Source organism: Eschrichtius robustus, chromosome 6 (genome assembly GCF_028021215.1).
Source record: "Eschrichtius robustus isolate mEscRob2 chromosome 6, mEscRob2.pri, whole genome shotgun sequence".
NCBI classification, from domain to species: Eukaryota; Metazoa; Chordata; class Mammalia; order Artiodactyla; family Eschrichtiidae; genus Eschrichtius; species Eschrichtius robustus.
In genome coordinates this window covers 145,272,448-145,294,248 of record NC_090829.1, presented here as the reverse complement: position 1 = coordinate 145,294,248, position 21,801 = coordinate 145,272,448, and the positions used below count along the sequence as shown (strand labels likewise).

Here is a 21,801-nt window from a genome sequence, read left to right as displayed (position 1 = left end):
ACAGTGACCTCACCGCAGGAGACAGGGAGAGGGTAGGGGTGGTTCACAGCTGCGGGTGGACAGGGGAGGCCTGCTGAGATCGGGCGCCTGGGCTGAGGACACACAGCCTGCGGGGGAACCTGTGGGCCTGGGGTTTAGGGCTCGGAGCTGAGAGGAGAGCGAGCTGGGGTCACGGCCTCACAGGTAATTAAAACAACAAGGAGGGACGGGAGGCCCCTGGCAGACACGACCTCAGGCAGAGCCCCCCAGATAACACCATCCCAGATGCTTAATGGTCTTTCCCTTTACATTTAGTTTCCTTTTTTAAAATATTTATTTATTTATTTTGGCTGCACCGGGTCTTAGTTGTGGCCCGTGGGATCTTCATTGCGGCACGCAGGATCTTTAGTTGCTGCGTGCAGACTCCTTGGTTGCGGCCTCTATGCGGGGATCGGTTCCCCAACCAGGGATCGAACCCGGGCCCCCTGCACTGGGAGCGCAGAGTTTTACCCACTGGACCACCAGGGAAGTCACGACATTTATTTTCCAGTTTTGAAATCGGACATGCTAAAATGTATTAACCATCTTAAAAAATCATGCCCTTTCACTTTTACTGGCATATACTGTGCACTGCACATGTATGGTAGTTTTCCAGCTACCAAAAACGTCATTTGAAGAAAACTGTTTGGATGGTGCCTTAGTCTCCAGTTCTAAAAAAGCAGACACCACCTCAGTAGTACAGATGACAGAGAAGTTGACGGGAAGTTAAGTTCATTGAAGACAAAATCTGAGACAGGTTTTGCAGTTGTGTCCCAAACTGGTTAAAGCGCTTGATAAAGATGTGCACTGAGAGGGAGGGGCCCCCGGCTTTAAGCTCCCCGGACACCACAATTGTCTTCCACCAGGCAGTTGTACGCCAGGATAAAATTTACCCCAAGTTAGCTTAGTCACTTAGGTATACTCGAACCTATGGCATTCCTTAACTTTCATTATTGTTTATTCATCAGGGTTTGTATCGATTCACCTTAGCAATCTCTTCAAGCTCAGAGTTTTGTTTTGGGATCATTTTCCTTCTTTGTCAATGATGTCTTCAGAAGTTCCATTTTATGAGTCCAGAAAATTAACCTATAATGGTTCCAGATCAGTCCCACTCCTGGGCTCCTGGCAGAAGCAGGCAGCACTCCTGAAGGCAGAGCCTGTCCAGGGAGATGTGCTCCAGGGAATCTGCAGACAAAGTCCTCCTGGATACAAGATCACAGTCCAAGTGACAAGGCACACAAGAAACTAGCTTCAGGGAGTGAGAGGCAGCATGACAAACGGTGGAATTCAACCCCCAAGACGTTTAGACTTCAGTATTACTTGGGGCGCTATTATTACTTTGGCATTATTCTTTGCAGCATATAGAATAATATGCTTAGAGATAAAAAAGGAAATTGAAATATGTGCAAAGAAAATAACACCAAGCAAGAGAAGAGGCGGGTTTGGAAAGAACCACAGAGAACGTTTGAGAATGAAAACTATAATCACCGAAATGAACAGTTTAATGAGCAGGTTAAGCAGCAGATTAGACAGAGATGAAGATGGAGCTGGAAAACTGGAAAGGAAAGCTGAGGAAATCACCCAGAATGTGGCAAAAAAAAAAAAGAAAAAGACTAAAAGACAGACAGGAACAAGAGTTGAAGAGGCCTGGAAGATGGTGTGAGAAAGGCAAGCATAAGGTAGAAGCAAAATTCAACAAAAGAATGGCTGAAATTTTTCCAGAATTACTGAGAGACACAAAACTTTATCCTCAGGAAGCACACTGACTCCAAAGCAGGAAAATAAGAAGAAATCCACTCCGGAGATGCCACCATGAAATTGAAGAATACTGGATGTAAAAGGGACCACAAACACAGCATAGAGGAAACATTACTGATGCAGGAAGGACAGCGGAACTGACAGCGGGTCCCTGAGCCAGGAGGAGGTGACAGGGTGTAATCCACGTCTCAGAGAATGCCAGTCAGTGCCACACAGACCATGTCCTCTGCCCACAAGGCTTCTGAGGTGAAGTCAATAGTAAATATATAACCTAAAATCCCAGTGCATTTAGAAAATAAAAGTACCTCTGTATCACTCATGGGTCATAGAAGAATAATAAAGGATTTTTAAATGCTCAAAAACTCAAATACTGAGCAATGACAGTACTGCACGCCAAAATAAACAGGACATAGGACAGCAGAACCAGGAAGGAAGGTTATAGCCTTAAATGCTTACGATAGAAATAAAGTCTGAAAATTAAGAAACTATGCTTAGAAAAAATAAAAAAGAAGTTAAGCTTTCAACTCAATAATCTGTAAAGGGAACACCAGGAAAGAAAAAAAAAACAAAACCCAGGGAGTGTAGAAAGATACGATTACAACGAAAGGATAAATTAATGACATGGGAACCAAAGATGTGTTGGACAAGATCTATAAAACTGAAAGTCGGCTCTTTGCGAATGGCAATGAAACAGAGAAGCCTCTGCTAAGATGAATCAAGAAAAAAGAAAAGCAAAAACATTTTAGGAATGAAAGGGGGAGCTTAATGTCAGATACAGTAGAGATTTTAAAATTAAGAAAATATTATGACTTTTGTACCAAGAAACTGACAACGTAACTGACATGGATACTGGGGTAGACAGGTCTAAGATGACCCCCATGGTTCACACCCTTGTGTAACCCGCACCCTTGAGGGTGGGCTGGACCTAGTGACTGGCTTCCAACAAAAAGTGGACAAGAAAAGTAGTGGAAGCTGGCGTCCGAGATGTGGTTTACAACACTGAGACTGCGTCTAGCTGGTGCTCTCTCTCCTTCCCTCTCCCCCTCTCACTCTCACTCTGACGGACAAGTTGCCAGGTTGGGGAGCCCTCAGAACAACTGGCAAGGACCTGAATCCTGACAGAAACATGAATGAACTTGAAGAGGGATCCTTACCCCGTGGCGCCTTCAGATAAGACTGCAGCCCCAGGCGACACCTTGCTCACCGCCTGTGAGGGACCCCGGGCCTGAGGACCCAGCTAAGCTGAGCCTGGATTCCTGGACCACAGAAACGGTGAGATGGTAAGTGCTGTTGACAGCCAGTAAGTGTTGGGGTCATTTGTTATATAGCAACAGATAACTAATGCAGATCATTCCCTAGAAAATAATACCAAATCTTATTTTTAAAAGGCTGGAAAAGCTGAACAGATCTGTACCATTAAAGTAATCGACCAGGATGTAAAAATCTGTCTGCACGAAAGCCAGGCCCAGACCAAGAAATTATGTAAGAAACGCATAACCTCAGTCTCACATAAGCTCTTTTATGCCACAGAAAAGGAGGCAATACTGGCTGCTCATATGGTGAGACCAGTATAAACCAGCACCAAACCCAGACCAGACGGGGACAGTATAATAAAGGACAATTACAAGCCATGCGCACTTCTAAACAAAGGTGCAACAAATCCTAAATAAAACATTAACAAACCAAACGTGGTAATGCAATACAAAATAATATATCATGGCCGAGATGGGACATTTCCAGAAAAGCAAGAAAATCTACTCATGTATGTACTTCACCAAATCAACCTATCAAAGGAGGAAATCTTATACAATCAGCTTAATACATGCAGAAAAAGTCTTTGATAAAACATTTTCAATCAAATATTTGTATAAACAAGACAACTTTCTTAACCGGAAAGGGGGCATCTAAAGAAAAATAAGCATTTTCTCTCTCTCTCTCTTTTTTTTTTTTTATAATTTCATTATTGTAAACAGGTAACATAGTCCAAGGAGATACGTAACACACTGTGGCCCCTCCCCGCTGCACCCTCCCACCCCTTATGTGAAGCCTTGAGTCTCCTCCCAGTACATCGTCACTTCAATACAAGAAATTTGAAAAGGCGTTCTTACTGCCCCCCATGCCTTACGCTTAGCCCTAACCCCGGCCTCTCCCCCAGCAGTGTCCCGGGGCCGTTAGTAAGCAGTGCTGCTGGGGACACCTTGCCCATACTGGGGGCGCCCAGACGTCCCGGGGACCACGTGCCAGGTGCGCCAAGAGGTGAAAGCCCCCTGTGCAGACACGGCCCACCAGTCTACACCCACACCTGCGCTCCGTTGACTCACGTCTGTGCCCACACCTGGCCCGGGCACTCTCTCTACGTTCTGACTCCCCCGGTGCGGTAGGCCGGCATCTCACTGTGCTTTTATTTTTGCGTCTCCCTGATGGCCCATGAAGGTAAGTCTTGAATCTCTTCTCCTCTTATTTCCTTCCATCTGTTTGCTCCTTTGTTCCCAGGAGGAGCCACAGGGAGATTATGAACTAAGCGGCCTCCGTGTTTGTACCAACACCAAACGGGAAAACTGAGCAGCATTTCCTGAAAATCAGGAATAGGACAAAAACGCCCCATCACACTTCCATTCAATACGGTCCTGATGGCCCTGGCCCAGGCAGTAAAACAGGATGGAAAAATATTAAAGGGATAAGGAAGAAACGAAGCCATCACCATTCCCTGTCTATGCAGAAAATCCCTGAAATGTACAGGTAAATTATAAGAAATAGAGATTGGCAAGGTGACTGGATATAAAATCAATATCCAAAATCAACTGCATTTCTGTTCAACACCAACAAGAGTTAGAAACATTTTTAAATAAAAAAATAAAATTTAAAAATGCCACGTATGAAAGTAACAAAAATAATAAGGACATCTGGAAATAAATTTAACCACAGAGTCTAAGAGCGTATACTTATAGTATATACAGGGCCTTATTAAAAGCCATTTAAGAAGATCTACATTAGTTGAGACACACCACGTTTACAGCAGGAAGTCTTAATACCATAAAATAGAAATTCCCCTCAACTGATCTATGGAATTGGTGCAATTTCTATCTAAATCCTGACAAAGTTTTTCATGAAACCTGACAAGCTGATTTTAACACAGATAAACACAGAGCAAGAATAGCCAGGCGCTCTAGAGAACCCAGGGGGCAGCGGGGCGGTAGCGGGGAGAATGTCCAGACAGCAACGGGGGCAGGCGCCACTCACGCAGACACACGGACCGGCGGGACAGACAAGCCAACCGAGGGGACTGGACACACGGCCGCAGTGGCACAACAGGTCAGCAGGGAAAGAGGACCGAGTGGCTGAGGCTGGTGTCAGGACAACTGTTCTCCACATGGGGACAGAGCTCCCTACTCGTCACCACAGAGTCCACTCCCGAGGGACTAAGGGCTTCAGCGTGGAAAGCAAACGTTACAACTTCCACGAGAAAACACAGGAGAACACACGAGTGACCCCAGGGCTGGGAAGGACTTCTCAGCAACACTCGAAAGGCCACAAAAGAAAAGATGGATAAACGCTACATTAAATTAAGAATTTCTATTCATCAAAATAAAAAGACAACACACGGCTAGGAAAGGTACCTGATGAACACATTACAACAAAGGATCACTATCCTGAATACATAAGGAAACATATCATATAGAACTATATGTAAGGAATACGTAAGAAAAAGTTATCACCTAACAGGAAAATGGGTGAAGGAATTCACAGGGGAGGAAACACGTCTACCAGTAAACATAGGGAGAGTATCAACTCCATCTACCAGGAAACACAAATCAAGGCCACAATCAGACAGTAACATTTTGCATCCAATCTATTTGCAAAAATTAATGACAATACCACGTGCTATGGAGTATGTGGGTCCACTTACACCCTTAGTCTGAGTGTTTCCCATCACTGGGAAACAGCCCAGTGTAAATATCACTGTGTAAATTTTAACCTGCCTGGACTTCCCCGCCCAGTGGTCCCATTCTACACGTGTAACGAGAGGCGTGGACACAGAACATGCCATCAAAACAGAGCAAGATGAGAAGTGCCTTCTGGTAAAAGTCCCGATGCATTTTGTAAACATTACTTCATCTTTACATGGACCTCAGGAGGGCCTCCTGCACGCACTTGGAGACATATGGAGTTCCTCTGTTCCCAGACTGACACCCCTCTGGGTACCATCTTCTCTTTTCCTCTATCCAGTATCGTGTAACCCCATCTTGTTTCCAGCAGCCATGGTTGAGATAAGAAAGACAATTCTTTTGGTTTTCATCCGTACATAAAGTCTTGGGTTTCTGTTATTCTTGTTTTGCTTCTCTTGCATTCATTTTGAAAGTGCCCATTTAGTCCTCATTTAATTGGCTCACTTACTTTATTTTGAAAATTAAACAAATATTGTAGACCAGAGGTTGTAAAACTAGTGGCCCAGAGGCTAAATTCAGGCAGGAACATTTTTTTGTTTGCCTGCAGCTTGTTAAAAATAAATAATTGCATAGAAAGATCTAGATTTTTGTCTTGTCTCAGCAGACCAAAGAGCTAGTGACTTTGGTCCCGTACCTGCCTGGCATGTCTGCTAGGGGTCCGTGGCTGGGGGTCAGAGGCTGGGGGTCAGGCAAGGCACATCCGAGAGAACAGACGTACAGTCATCACTCATCGGCACGGCCACCCCTGCCTGGCACTTGTTAGATGTGTGTCTACAGCTTTCACATATAGCTTTGTTTACCAAAGTAGAAACATTTATACCCAATAACTCATTAAAATTTAAAGAAGTGCCAGGTACAAAGCAGTTGGGACACCAGGAAAACACCCTGTTGGCTTGGAGCTAGAACTGGACCGCAGGCCACCAAAGCATTTTCTAACAAACGTTCTAGAACTGAAGTTACAGTAGGTAGTGCCTCGATTTAGCAAGCTGAAAATAGCTGCCGTGCGCTAACACGCGTGTGCTCTGACCTCTGCCCCCCGTCTAGAAGCACTCTGCTTCCTTTCATCGCTGGACACTCACTTTTGTGTACCAGCTCACCACTAGTTATAGCAAAGGAGCCCAAATAACAGCTCAAGGGGACCTGCCAGACTGCAGGGCTTTTCCTAAAACTAAACCAAAACGCTACCGGGGGCCAAGGGACTATTCAGGGTTTGGGATTATTTTTACTGTTGCGCTTATTTATTTCTACTTTTGTGGATTCCAAGTCACTAAACTTTGTCTCTGAGGCTGTCACGGTGCTTTGACACTCAGACTCCCCTCAGGAGAGAAACTGCCGCCGGGGGTTGGGGGGTGCCTGCGTCATCCTCACGCGGAACCCAAACAGGTGACGGCTTCATCGAACAATCTGACTTGTCTTATTTTGGCAAAAATCACTCCTAGCAAGCCATATTTTGGAAGGTATACCAATTGATTAATTTCTCTCTGAACATAAGGATGATGTGTATCTTCACTCATTCATTCAATCAATCACTCCGATTAGCCTGGGACGATGGTCTAATTAGAAATCAATGTATGAAAAGCATAACCCAATCATCAGCACATTCTTTATGTTAAGAGTCAATAGGCAGCTCTTCACTTTACTGCTACAGAGCGGAAAATGAAAAGCTGAGCACAGATGAATCTGCATAAATGGCATTTCTTTCTTCCCCAGGCAACATCATTTCTAGTGTGTACCTGTTTCTATCGTCTTCAGTGGGGGTTTCTGGGCCCCAGTCCACCGAGTCTCGCCTGCCTCCTACAAGCGAAAAGGTTTTTTTAAATGAATACTTCTGTGAAGCCAGTCACTGAGTTTCTGCTTCAAAAATGCAGACTTTCATAGATTGAGTTTTCTGAGCACCCCGTTGGTTTGGATTCAATGAGACCTTGTTGGAAATCTAGAGGCATCACTTGCCAGCCGAGGGACTGCGGCCAAGCTTTCCCACCCAGTTCCTCCAACTGTGTAATGGGGCAATACCCTGTCCTCACAGAAACAACATAATGAGCCCATAAGACGCCTCATGGAGATGCAATAATTGGAGCTGTTGTCATCAGACTAGACGCAAAGCAGGGACACACTGAACGTCAGCATACACTTATAAAGTTTTCAGGTCAGCAAACCGAGTGATGAAGAGAAAAAGAGCCCCCGTTGCTGGAGCTCTGGAATTCAGTCCCCCACCCCACGCCCGCCCCCTGGGATGCAGCCAGCGGGGCTCACAGGCCCCGTGAGAGCAGATCGGGTAAAGGTGTTCCTCGCTGCAGCTTCTCACTGCTGCTCACAGTAGAACTCACTACCATCCTTCTTATCGCTGCCTTCATTCCCCACCCACTTTCAGAGGGAACTGAGAAGAGCCACATCAATGATGCATGGCCTCCTGGGGCCACCTGAGGACAGGCCTCTCGGCTGCTGGCAGGCAGCCCCCACCAGGAGCGCCCAGCTTCAGCTTCGGTTTTTCATCCTGCGCGACGCAAAGCATTCCTGCCTGGAAGAAGACTTCTGCCTGTCACATACTGAAGGATACAGTTTCTTTCAGCACTAGTATTTAAAATGTATCCTATCTGTGACTTTCTGCCTGCACTTGCGGAAAGACATAGCGAATTAAAGCACAGCGTCCAGGGCCAAAGGCTGCAGCCCTGCAGCGGGAACTTGGGCCAACTTTCCCCGGGCATCTGCTCCTCCACCTCCAAAGAGAAACACCGATGCCGCCCCCAGATGATCTGTGTTTCGGTTTCTAGCACTTTGCTCCACAAAGATAATCAGGACATGGTGAATTCTTCTAAATAACTAAATGAGAGACTGTCCCAGGCTGAACCACTCATGTGTTTGCCTAAAATCCAGCATTTTGAAATTAGTAATTTAGGATTAGTTTAAGATTATTACGAAGTGGTTTCAGAAACAACAGATTAAGTCAGAGTCATTTCGCTTTACAATGTGAAGCAACTCATTTAAAACCTCAAGCATTCCTTGGTCAACCAAAAGTAAAATCCATGAAATTTCCAAGCAATTGTTTTACAAAATTCAGTCCAATCTGACTGTAACACACATTTCTCAATGAGAAGACTGAGTAACTAAAGATCTTATGTCATACAGTCAAATCATTAAGAAAGGAACAGACAAATGTAGCCAATTGCATCCAATGCTTTGCTCTATAAATATCAATCCGCCACAACTTGTAACAGTAAAATATTAGAGTTTCTGATGAGGCCCAAGAGAGGGAAGAAAAAGATGGAAGCAGAAGCCACTGCTTTTGCCCCAGGTGGACTTTGATGGGGTCAGGGGCTAACTGCTAACAGCGAGGGGCCGCCACTGATCTCCACTGAAGCCCCCTCTCCTGTCTCCCACGCTAGGTCAGGCTGAAAGCCAGGGGAAGATGTGTGTTTTGGGGGTCCAATGCGATTGGACACGTTGACCACACCCTCCCCTCCACCCAGCCCCAGAAAACCCAGTAAATTGGCTCTTCTCAAACACAATTTCTGTTTCTCATTTTCCTTGTTTATGTTGATTTCAACATTTCCCTCCTACCTCTGATTTGACCAGAGATAAACGTGTTTCCAGACTTTTAGCAGACAGATGGGGTTGAGCGGGTGGGAGTCCATGGAACTTAGTTTAAATTCTGGCCAAGCCGATTTGCGACCCAACCTTCAGGGGGTAACCAAACCTCTGGGTTTTCTCAGACCACTCTTTTCCAAGGTGGAAGTGCCATCAGAGGTGTCACATGTAAATAAAGGGCTAACCCTGTGTATCAGGACCCACGCTAGTTAACGTGGGACGCTGGAGTAAAAATGGACAGACCAGATCACTTCGGTGGATGCACTTTTTCTGACTTCCAAAATAAACAACTGCTTTCAGTTTGCTTCCCTGGCCCTGGCACCTAGACGTGAGACAGGCACACGGAACATCAGCCTGCCGGCCAGGGCGTAGCACCATCCTCCCAGGAGGCGGCTTCTAGAGTCCACACCCTGGCAATGCAAGTGTCCCTCCTGCACCTCCCTTCACCTCCTGCGACAGGGACTTTAACCCTGCCCCCGCACGTTCTCCAGGCTACTGCTCAGCCTCAGCCCTCTTGGCAGACATGCCCCCGCAGGCCCCACGCAGGTGGGGTGAGCAGCATGCCCCGGCCAACACAGCCGGTCTGCGTGCCCGTGAAGTGTGGTTCAGGACATCAAGGCCTGCCCCTTCCGAGGCCAAGAGGAGGGCCTGTGCATGCTGAACCTTAGCCACATGTGTGGGCATTCTGAATGTCAGTCACGTGTGTGTGTGAATGTCAATCACATGTAGCACCTTTTTTTAAACAATGTAATCACGAAGATTCCCTCAGAGTGGCTGAGAAAGGGGTACAGAAGTGAGTTGTAACAGGCCAACTCTGCAACTTTGAGGGAAAGGAGGGTGGAGTCAGGATGATCCAGAAAAGGGGGAGGGAAAGCAGTAAGGAAATGATCACATTAGAGAATGTTCAGAATCTCACTGAGATCCCTTATGAAGCTTTTAAACGGAGAAAACGTTGATTAGCAGTCCCTAAATGAGTACAGTCAGCCTGCAGAGCTGTAATTTAGAACACGTAGGGGATCCCCCCGGCTTAGTCCAACATCACTGGGCCCCTCAGCACACAGCCATCGCCAGGCCACCACACACCACTAGGGGTTTGGGATCTCTGGACGGTTTCCACCCTTAATATGGGTGGCAATTCTCCTTCCAGTCTATCTCAAGGCCAACGGCCCACCTCATTTTTCCTTCTCATAAGATCATATTTCCTATGAAAAGGAACCTAACTGCTCTAGTATTCTCTTAGAGGAGACTGTATATAGTGTGCTTTAAAAAAAAGTCTGGCGGAGGGTGCCCTGGTGGCACAGTGGTTAAGAATCCCCCTGCCAATGCAGGGGACATGGGTTCGAGCCCTGGTCCGGGAAGATCCCACATGCCACGGAGCAACTAAGCCTGCGTGCCACAACTACTGAGCCTGCACTCTAGAGCCCGTGAGCCACAACTACTGAGCCCGCGTGCCACAACTACTGAAGCCCGCACCTACAGCCAGTGCTCTACAACAAGAGAAGCCACCACAGTGAGAAGGCCGTGCACCACAACGAAGACCCAACACAGCCAAAAAAAAAAAAAAAAAAAGTTGGAAGAAAGAAAGAGAGAACCTGCACAATATTTTCAAGGTAGCTTCAACTGCTAGATCATCCTCCCTTCCTGAGACCCTCGGGCAGGATCAACCAACCTGGGTGCTCTGGGCAGCCCTGGGGGTGGCGGCGGTTTTCCTCCCAAATGCCTCTTGGATTACTGACCGACCCCATCATCTGACTGGAACCGTGGAAATTCACAGTCGGCCTTTGGTCCAAGCGCCAAAGTCAAATCTGAACACTCAGCACCCACCACTGCTGCGCATTCCCACCTGCAGCCCTCCCTCCCGGCCGAGCAAAAAGTGAAACTAACCCCTGGCCGCAGAGCGCAGGGTCGGGGGAGCGCTCGGGGCCCAGGTCCCCAGCGCCCAGAAACCGGGGGGGGGGGAGGGGGGCACGTCGCATCCGCGGGGAGCAGAGGGGCCCGAGAAACCCCGCGGGGAGAGGGGTGGGGGTGTCGTGCCCTCGCCCAGCCGGGTCGCCCGCCCCTCCTGGGGTGCCCCGGCCCTGGCCGCGCGCCAGCCCGGACCGGCGCGCCCGGCTGCAGCGCCCCAGGCGGGCCTGCGGGGACGGGGAGGGGAACGGGGCCTGGGCCTGGCCGGACGAGGCCCCGGGGAGGCCGGGAGGGGACCCGGGGCCCGCGGGCCCCAGTCCCGGTCCTCCCGCAGGCCCCGCGCCGGGCGGAGCGCAGCCGGCCCACTGCGGCGCGGGGCCCGGGTCGGGGGCGACCTGGGGCGGCGGTGGACGGAGCCCCGACCTCGGGCGGCGTGCCGGGCGGGGGGCCGATCTCGGGGGCCGCGCCGCTCACCTGCAGCCGCCGCCACCTGCTCGTCGCGCGCTCGGCCCCGGCGTCGCCTCCGGGCCGCTCCGGCCGCTGCGCTCCGGCCCTGGGCGCGCCCGGCCCTGCGTCGGGCCTCAGCGAGTGCGGCGCCCGCCGCCCCCGGCCCCCATCCCGCCCCGCCCGGCCCGCCGCCCTCCGCCCTCGGCCGCGCCGCCCCGCCACTTCCTGTGCGCGGCGATCCCACAGTTCCGCCGGCGCGCGGGGCGGCGGGGACACGCGGGGAAGGGACACGGGACGTGCGGGGGGGACACAGCGGGGAGACATGCCGGGGACGCGGGAGTACAGGGGAACAGCGGGGAGGGAATACGGGTGGGGGTGGGGACACAAGGGGGGATAAGCCAAGGGGACAGGGAGGTACAGGGGGACAGCGGGGGGAACACGGGACACGGGGAGAGACAGGGGGACACCGGGGTGGGCGGCCTGGCGGGGCGCCGGCTGGGAAGGGACGGGCCCGTGTCCAGTAACGGACGCGGCTGGAGTACCCGGAGGGCTTGGGCCCGGCGGGAGCACTTGGGGTGCGGGACAGCGAGGTCGGTGGAGGGCTGGATTGGGGGTGGAGGGAGGGGATCTGTCGGGAGCACAGACCGCCTGGAGGCTGGACCCAGGGCCAGGGGAACTGCATGGTGGGCCGGCACACGTGGCGGTGGAGGCGGGGGGGGGGGGGGGGGGGTGTGGGGGGGGGTGGGGAGGCAGCACCACGGACAGTGCGGACCGCCTGGACTGCCCCCATCTCCCCAGGGGCCCCGCTGCACGCACTGGGGGTGTTTCCAGGCATGAGACCCCCCCCAGGCCACGGTTAACGCCGTGGGGCGGGGAGGGGGGTCGCGGGGGTCGCGGTGGGGAACGTCCTGGGAGCCGCTGGTCCGCGCGAGGTCGTGTTTCAGACCTAAGTAAAGCGCCCTTTGACGTCTTTACAGTTGGCCCTCGGCTGGCAACGTTGTATCCGGCTGGCAACGTTGTATCCGTATTTGACCCTGGAGGAAGCCTCCCCGAATTGGGGTGGGGGGAGGCGGTCGCCCTGAACCGGCCTCGCTAGCCCCACCCGTCGCCTGCGGTCCCTGACGCTGTCCTCTCCTGGAAGAAGGGCTGCCTGCGTCCCCTGCCAGGCACCGGGCCTGAGAGAGCGTCCAGGCAGGGCTGTCCGGCGCTGAGCTGTACACAAGGGTGGAGGGCCACCTCCAGTCTGCTCTCCCTACTTCGTACCTCCGTGTGGCCTGCCCCCTGCTCGGGTCCTCAGGTCCAAGGAGGACCTCCTGAGCTTGGAGGAGCTTCCTGCGAAAACTATTTACAATACCAGGTGCTGCTGCTGTCTGCTGTGCCTTTTTTTAAGCCACCTCGAATTATTTCAGAAAACACCCCAACTAAAATAAACATACCTGCACCTGTTCTACTCACAATCCCCTTATCCTTGAAAAAGAAAGTATGGTTGGCAATGTTCATGTAAATTTAATTGTAAAGCCTTGGGCCCGGCACTGCTACTTCAGTCATGGATCCTATAGATAAATCCCCACAGGCATTTGCAGATGTGTATACAGGAGGTTCTGACACAGCATATATTTACGGGAAAAAACAAAAACAAAAACAAAAAAAAACCCTGAAACAACCAACAAGACACCTTGTTAAATAGACTCTGGAATATTCATTTAATAATTTTTTATTTTAAAACATTAAAAATTGTAGTAATTCTATACATGCTGATAGTACATAATCTCTAAGATTAAGTTAAAATAAAAAATAAAGAGAAGGGGACTTCCCTGGTGGCACAGTGGTTAAGAATCCACCTGCCAATGCAGGGGACACAGGTTCGAGCCCTAGTCTGGGAAGATCCCACATGCCACGGAGCAACTAAGCCCGTGCGCCACAACTACTGAGCTTGCGCTCTAGAGCCCTCGAGCCACAACTACTGAAGCCGGCGCGCCTAAAGCCCGTACTCTGCAACAAGAGAAGCCACCGCAACGAAAAGCCCACGTGCCACAACGAAGACCCAACGCAGCCAAAAATAAATAAATTTATAAAAAAAAAATAAAGAGAAGATGCAGAGCAATGGGTATCCAATGATCCCTTTTCTGTATGAAAAAGCAATATACGCATATACACATCCAGAAAACTTCTGGAAGGATAAACATGAGACTGTCATTGGCTGGGCTGGGGTGAGGAAACTTTATTGTATGCTAAGTGGTAAAGTTTAAATGCATCATACCCACACATTTTATAATTACTTTTTTAAAAAAACTAATTAAAATGGACCTCATCATTTAGGCATTCGATGGCCCCTTAATAGTTACCTTGAGCTTTGAGATCAGCTCAGAAGACCGTGTTTTGTCTCAACAGCATAAACTGTCAGCAATCTAACCTATGTTCATTGTGAATCTATGATCACTCAGACCTCAGCTGAGCAGGAATTTGCCTCTGGAAAATCTCCCCTGAACATACGAACAGAGTAAACATATGAAGGGAACTTGGAAGTCAGCCAAGCAGCCCTTAGCTCCTGACCAGGCCCTGTGCAGTGCACGTGCTCATGTTGACAGGACACGTGGTCATCGCTAAGATTTACTGAAAGCTATTATTTCACCTACTTATCAAAACAAGGCAGTGAGGTAGAGACTATTAGCATCCCATTTTACATTTGTGGAAACTGAGGCCCAGCAAAGCTCCACATCTTTTCCACCGGTATACGGCTGGCGGCAGAGCCAGGAGCCTGGCTCCAGGCCCTGACTCGGCCACAAGGATGGAGCTTCTCATGACCCCAGTAAGGATGCTGTCTTGCTAAGAGAGAAACTCTGGCCCCTAGCCTGCTGAATTAAAATGGGGAAAGGAAAAGTCTCACCTAGAATATTATTTGGCACGGGTATGTAGACAGAGGGCATTTCTGCCGTGAATGAGCCAAGGAAAAGTAGGATCTGAGTACCAAAATTAGGTGTGAGCTAAGCCCTGGGAGAGGGACTTCTCTGTTCATTATCTGTTCTAATTCTCAGAACGAACTTGCTGGCATCCCATTTCACAGATAAGTAAACCAGAGACTGAGAGGTGATCCCAAATCAAATGGCAGACTGCTGCCCACCCCAAGCCCAGAAGGAGTCTTTCCAGTTCTGAAACACTCTCATTGGGAACTTTCCTGTCAAGACCAGCTCAGGTGCCTGGAGCAAAGGTGAGGGGTCCAGGTGGGTCTGGGGAGGGACTAGCCTGGCTGGCAGAGGGCTCCTGGAGCAGCTGGGCATCCTACTGGGGAACTGAGAGCTGAGGCTTGGAGCCAGCCTTGGACTGTGACCTTGGACAAGGACATTGCCCGTTGGAGTCTTAGTTTCCTTTTCTGTAAAATGAGGAGATTCCCACCAGGACTTCCGTGATCCCAAGAGTGTGCCAGGAGAGCCACGGGCCCTGGGGCTAATTCAGGCATTTTTAAAAGTCTAAGACAAAACTTTATATTTACCCAAGATGCAAAAATTAACCAGCACCAAAGATAATAACTTTGCTGGAAATGTATTAACTCCAGCACGTTAATACTAATCTGAAATGGGTAGATGGTACAGGTTTTTAATACATAATAGGAAAACGTTGATAAATGCAAAGTTTTCAGGAGACAAATTATTTTACATAAATAAATTGTGTGTGTGTATATATATATATAATTTTTTATTTTTACTTATTTTTGGCTGCGTTGGGTCTTTGTTGCTGAGCGCGGGCTTTCTTTAGTCGCGGGGAGAGGGGGCTGCTCTTCCTTGCGGCTCGGGGGCTTCTCATTGCAGTGGCTTCTCTTGTTGCAGAGCATGGGCTCTAGGCGCACGGGCTTCAGTAGTTGTGACACGCGGGCTCAGTAGTTGTGGCTCGCTGGCTCAGTTGTTCCACGGCATGTGGGATCTTCCCAGCCCAGGGATCGAACCCGTGTCCCCTGCATTGGCAGGCGGATTCTTAACCACTGTGCCACCAGGGAAGTCCCTAAAATTTTAAACATAGGCTTCTTCAAGGGCAAAACTTACACAAGGGTTTTTCTCAGCAGAGAGACTAGAAGCCCCAGGACACACCAAGCCCCACCCTCCAGGTGACTGTTGAGAAACTGAGTTGGGCCTAGAGGTGCGGAGTCAGACAAGAGTGTCGACACCCATCAGGCATCCGAGTGTCAGTGGAGAATATAATGCAGAGGGGGCTCCGGGGAGATGCCTGGCCTGACCAGCCTGCAGGTCAAAGTCAAGGTCACAAGAGCGGTGAAGCCAGTGCCCGGCCCAGGAGAGATCTCCGGCAAACGTCCAGCACACAGGGAAGCTGTGCGTGCAGGGGTGAAGCCCTGGGTTCCAATCCGGCTGCACCTTGTACTAGCCGCTCGGCCAAGTGGGGATGACAGTGGCTGCTGTGTGTGGTCATCCTGTCCTGGGGACCGAGGCCCTGTAACCTGAGCGCAGGGCCTGCTGAGCTGTGAGCTGTGGATTGTCATCTGTACCCTTGTAGAGCCCCATGGGAGAATCAGGGCGCCAGAGGAAGGGCAGCTGGGCCAGAGGGCAGGCCAAGGGGCAGAGACAGGAGGACCAGATCGGGGCTCCCCAGGCCCCGACCAGTCAGAGTCTGGGGCACTGGGGCATGTCTGCCTGTGGCCCGATGCCCCTACCAGGCAATCTTTGCTCCGAACCTCCGTCAGCTGCATGGAGGTCTGAGGCTTCCCCCGCCCAGTCCTGCCCCCCTTTATCTTTCACAGGTGTTACAGTGGCCCCACCCAAGCCCCTTGCACCCTAACCCCGCTCTGTGTTCTGCCTGGAGACCCCACTTGACCCAGAGACCTTGCCCCCCACACCTTGCTCCCCACACTTTGCTTAGAAGTGCTACTTGACCAGGGCACCCCGGATATGCACTCAACTCTGCAGACTGACTGCTGGGGTACGGGGAAGCCATCCTGGCTTATACAGGACTTGGCCTGTACTTTATGTGAACTAGAGCACCTGTCTTATGGCCTGGCAAACATGAATTACCTCTGCTCTAACCATTAAACAAAACAATGCATTATCCAGAAATAAGACTGTCCACAGGGATGAATGCTGGTCCTCTTTCAAAGATAAGTTTCCCTCCCAGATGCCAAGGCCATACTGACTTGCTGTGTATGTGCTAATCTGTCTCTTCTGAAACCTTGAAGGAATATACCCTTGTCATGTTTGTTCTCCATTCTGGCAAAAACAATATAAAACTGCTGAAGACCATGCTTTCTTCCTCGGTGGAGACTACCCTCCCGGGCTAGAGTCCTTGGCTTGAATAAAACTCTCTTCCGTTCTTTTTTGTTGTTGTTGTTAAGAGTTTTTTAATATACATATATATATATATTTTTTGATGTGGACGATTTTTAAAGTCTTTATTGAATTTGTTACAATATTGCTTCTGTTTTATGTTTTGGATTTTTTTTTTTTTTTGGCCGCAAGGCATGTAGGATCTTAGTTCCCTGACCAGGGATCAAACCTGCTCCCCCTGCTTTGGAAGGCGGAGTCTTAACCATTGGACCGCCAGGGAAATCCCCTCTCTTCCATTCTTACTATAGATTGCTTATTTATTATTAGCTGTCATTTATCTTTATTATTTTTTTAAATTTTATTGGAGTATAGTTGATTTACAATATTATGTTACTTTCAGGTGTACAGCAAAGTGATTCGGATATACATATATATAAAATAAGAATATATATGTTCTTTTTCAGACTCTTTTCCATTATAGGTTATTACAACATATTGAATATAGTTCCCTGTGCTATACGGTCAATCCTTGTTGTTTATCTATTTTATATATAGTAGTGTGTATCTGTTAATCCCACACTCCTAATTTATCCCTACCCACCCCCTTTCCCCTTTGGTAATCATAAGTTTGTTTTTTATGTCTGTAAGTCTGTTTCCGTTTGTATATAGATTCATTTGTATTATTTTTTAGATTCCACATATGAGTGATATCATATAATATTTGTCTTTGTCTGACTTTGTTTAGTATTATAATGTCTAGGTCCATCCATGTTGCTGCAAATGACATTATTTCATTCTTTTTTATGGCTGAGTAATATTCCACTATATATATATATATATATATATATATATATATATATATATCTCACATCTTCTTTATCCACTCATCTGTCAATGGACATTTAGGTTGCTTCCATGCCTTGGCTATTGTAAATAGTGCTGCAATAAACATCGGGGTGCATGTATCTTTTCTAATTATGGTTTTCTCCAGCTATATGACCAAGAGTGGGATTGCAGAATCATATGGTAACTCTATTTTAAGTTTTTTGAGGAACCGCCATACTGTTCTCCATAGTGGTTGTATCAATTTACTTTCCCACCGACAGTGCAGGAGGGTTCTCTTTTCTCCACACCCTCTCCAGCATTTATTATTTGATGATGGCCATTCTGATTGGTGTGAGGTGGTACCTCACTGTGGTTTTGATTTGCATTTCTCTAATAATTAGTGATGTGAAGCATCTTTTCATGTGCCTGTTGGCCATATAGATTGTGTCTGTTTTGTTTTGGCCGTGCCGCGCGGCACATGGGATCTTAGTTCCCTGACCAGGGATCGAGTCCACGCCCCCTGCATTGGAAGTGCGGAGTCTTAACCACTGGACCGCTAGGGAAGCCCCTAGATTGTTTATTGATTGTGTTCGAGACCAAGACAAAGGTGGCGTCATGTGCACACACACGTTCTTCTGACCGGAGGCCGTGGGTCTCCAAATCTGTACAGTCGGGGCGGGGGGGCTCCTTGTGAAGGTGGGAGCTGCCGCCCTGGGCAGGCTAGTCCACAGGATGGGCGGGCAGGACCTCTCAAAGGAAGGTCTCCCTCCGCCCCACGCTCCCTCCTACCTGGACACACACACTCAAGCAAAAACTTTCATTTTTTCCTTTGCACCAAATTGTTTTTCGAATTGTTCTCTGGGGTTAAGAAAAAAAAAAGTGCACGCTGTTTCTAAAAACTCACCTGTTCAGATTTGGTGTTTCTAACACATGTAGGAAAACTAACTCATCTCACAGGCCCAACATGCCACCTAATTCCTGAGAAGTAGGAGAAGGAACCACTCGAGTGCTGTTTTTAGTGGGTTCAAGGAAATCGTTCCAGAAAAAGTCATCCACTGTGTTGGTATAAGAGGAGGTGAACCTCGATGGGTGTGGGGAGGTGGGGAGAGGCTAAGGAATGCCTTAAGCTTAGAGATTTAGGCATAGATACAAGATCATGACATGATTTTACTGGGAACACAACATTCTAAAAACCCAAATATTCAGAATAAAAGAAGAAGAGTTGTTTCTGGAAGTAAAAAGAGAGGTGTGGATAAGTGCCCTCAACCACCGGGAAGGAGCTGGTTTACACAGCACCCTGGGCATTGAAGACAAGGTCTGGGTCACTTCCTGGAACCGCCCTTCTGTGTCAGGTCCCTCTGGCTAAGCTGCTAACGTCATTGGTTACGACATCACATCAGAAAATAAGCCCAGCCTTCAGCGTCAGGATGGGCTGTAGCCTGGGAACCGGGTAGATGCAAAATGAGTCAGTTTATGTTCTTTTTCCTCAGGGCTGGTAGGCTTCGAGGGGGGCGGCTGAGTCCTCCGGTGCCAACTGCCCCTGAAATGGAATGACTTCTGTCAGAGCTGGTGGAGAGGGGCGTGGTGGTCCCGGAAGGACACTTGAGCCTGTGTCACAGGGACGGTTCAGCGTGGGGACAGGGGCGGCTCCTGCCAGCATCTGTGCCCTGTCTGTGTGAGCAGATGCAAACCTGCTTGCATGCTGGGGGGGCTCTGCAGCGAGGCCTCCCCCGGAGACCTCTGGACGGGGGTCCGCAGGGATGGGCATTCTCTTCACTTCACGTCTTCTCTGAGTTTGTTAGGGCTGCAGTGACAAAGTACCACAGCCTCGGTGGCTCAAACGACAGATATTTGTTGTCTCACGATTCCGTAAACTGGAGGCCCAAGATCAAGGTATCAGCAGGCCTGTTCCTCCCGAGGCCTCTCTCCTGGGGATGTAGACGGCCGCCTTCTCCCTGTGTCCCCACATGGCCATCCCTCTGTGTGTGTCTGTGTCATCTCCTCTTCTCATAAGGACACCTGTCATATTGGATTAGGGCCACCCCTGTGACCTCATTTTACCTTAATCACCTCTTTAAAGGCCCCATACAGTCACATTCAACACATGTTGACTACACAACTTCAGTGTATGGATCTGGGGGGACATAGCCCCCCAGACACTCAGCCCATAACATGAGTGTTCTCTCTCTTTATTTTTACTTTTTGCAGTACACATGTATTACTTATGTAACGCTGAAACGTATTTTAAAGTAACCTACGTCTTATAAATACAAAGATGCCAGGGGAAGGTGAGCTGTACCCGGAGCTGCCGTTGTGAAAGCAGAAGTGGGCTCACGTGGAGAAACGGAGATGCTAATTGGCCGGGTCAGTTCGCGCCTCTGCTCCATCACTGCCTTCCCTGCCGTCCACCGCAGCCAGACTCAGCTGGGACCGCCACCCTTTGGGGAACAGAATCTAAAGGGAATTTGGAATCTGGTAGGAAAGAGAAGATGGGGACACAGGTAATGATGACTTGAGCCCCAGGGCATTCCTCTGACACTGTCCAGGGATCACCTTCGACAGAAAGAGTCCCAGCCCCTGCCGACCCAGCGCGTCGGAATCGGGGCCAAGAGTAATCAGAGCCGTGTAGTAATAATAACAACGATGCTGAGGCTGATGGCAGCACTATTCTACGTGTTTTCACTTCGTCCCCCAACATCACTGTGAGGCAGGGGCTGCTGATGTTCCCTGTTTTCACGTGAGGAAACTGAGGCACAGAGAGGCTAAGTAATTTGTGTGAGGTCACACAGCCAGAAGTGTTGAAGCCGAGTCCCTGGGCTGGAGGTCTTGTTTGCTCAACCCCTTGTGAATAATTTCAATAAAAGTAAAAGGGACGGAACCTCCACCCTCTGATGAAAAAACTTCCCCCAGTTAGAGCTGGCCATGGAGACTTTCAGCGGAGTAATGAAGGCGTCAGGAACGGAAGCCCCCCAGCGGGTGGGGGGTCAGCCTGGATGTCTCCACGCCCCTTTCAGCCCTCCAGGTAGAGCTGGTCCGCAAGCAGGATGCCGGCTCAGATGGGGAGCAGGTCTGTCTCTGCCGTCCCTCTGGGGGCAGGCCTCTCCTCCTTCCGCAGCCCCTCCTCCCGTGCCCGACCCCTGCCAGGACGCCCAGTTTCACAGCTTGTGACCTGGGCATATTTGACCTCTGGAGGAACACGGAAATCAGAATTCCTGGAACAGAGTCATCCTGAGGGCGGAAAGAGTGCAAAGCATCTACTGCTGTCACTGCCCAGAGACCTGAGCAAACAGCAGCCCCCAGCCCCCGCCCGGGGCCTCGCAGAAGTGAAAGTGGGCTGTGCGTCTGCAGAGGAAGGCCCCCCCAGGGGTTCCATCGGGCCCCCAGGCGTGGATGACTGTCACTGTGAACACCAAACCCGCTGGGGCCACACCAGCACCTGCTGAGAGCCCAGCCAGCTTAGAGCAGACCCTGCGGTCCTTTGTTTTATAGCCTGTGTAAGGGCAGGTCGTGGTTTCAGTGACATTTCTGCCTTTCGAAGGTTAGGTTTGGATGTAAGATCCCCCTGTAGCCCAGCTGCCCGTACATACCAGATGCCTGTGCTCGATCCCTGGTCAGGGAGCTAGATTCCCGCATGCATGCCACAACTAGGAGTCTGCCAGCTCCCCTGGACCAGGGAACGTGGAGCCTGCCCACAAGGTGGGACTCCTGCCCCACGGGGCGTACCCTCATCCGCCTGGGCGCCATGGTGGGGGTCTGCACAGTGACTGCCTCTGCCCCTCTCCTTCCATCCACCCCGGCACACGATGGGCTTTGCCCTGGGCTGTGGCTGGTGTTCACCAAGTGCCTATGAAGCGTCTACCCCCAGGCAGGCTGGAGTGCCCTGCCAGTGCCAGGCCAGCCGGTGGCACCCTGACCACCTGCCTTGCTGGGCCTGTTCCCTAGGACACTGCACCAAGGTCCATGCGTCCAGCCACTGGCTGAAACCCCTATATCCAAGCACCTGCCATCTACCTGCCACTGCCCAGGGTCCCTGTTGCCCTGTCCCTATC

General features: G+C 50.0%; 1 protein-coding gene across 1 annotated transcript in view; it reads right to left on the bottom strand.

Annotated features, from left to right (window-relative positions):
- The window catches only part of AGPAT3 (1-acylglycerol-3-phosphate O-acyltransferase 3), a 90,340-nt gene extending 78,546 nt beyond the window's left edge, over positions 1-11,794 (bottom strand). Inside the window, exon 1 of the mRNA XM_068547179.1 lies at positions 11,688-11,794. The gene's annotated coding sequence lies outside the window, so the exon portion shown is untranslated. The remainder of the gene's footprint in view (positions 1-11,687) is intronic.
- Positions 11,795-21,801: the final 10,007 nt, after the last annotated feature.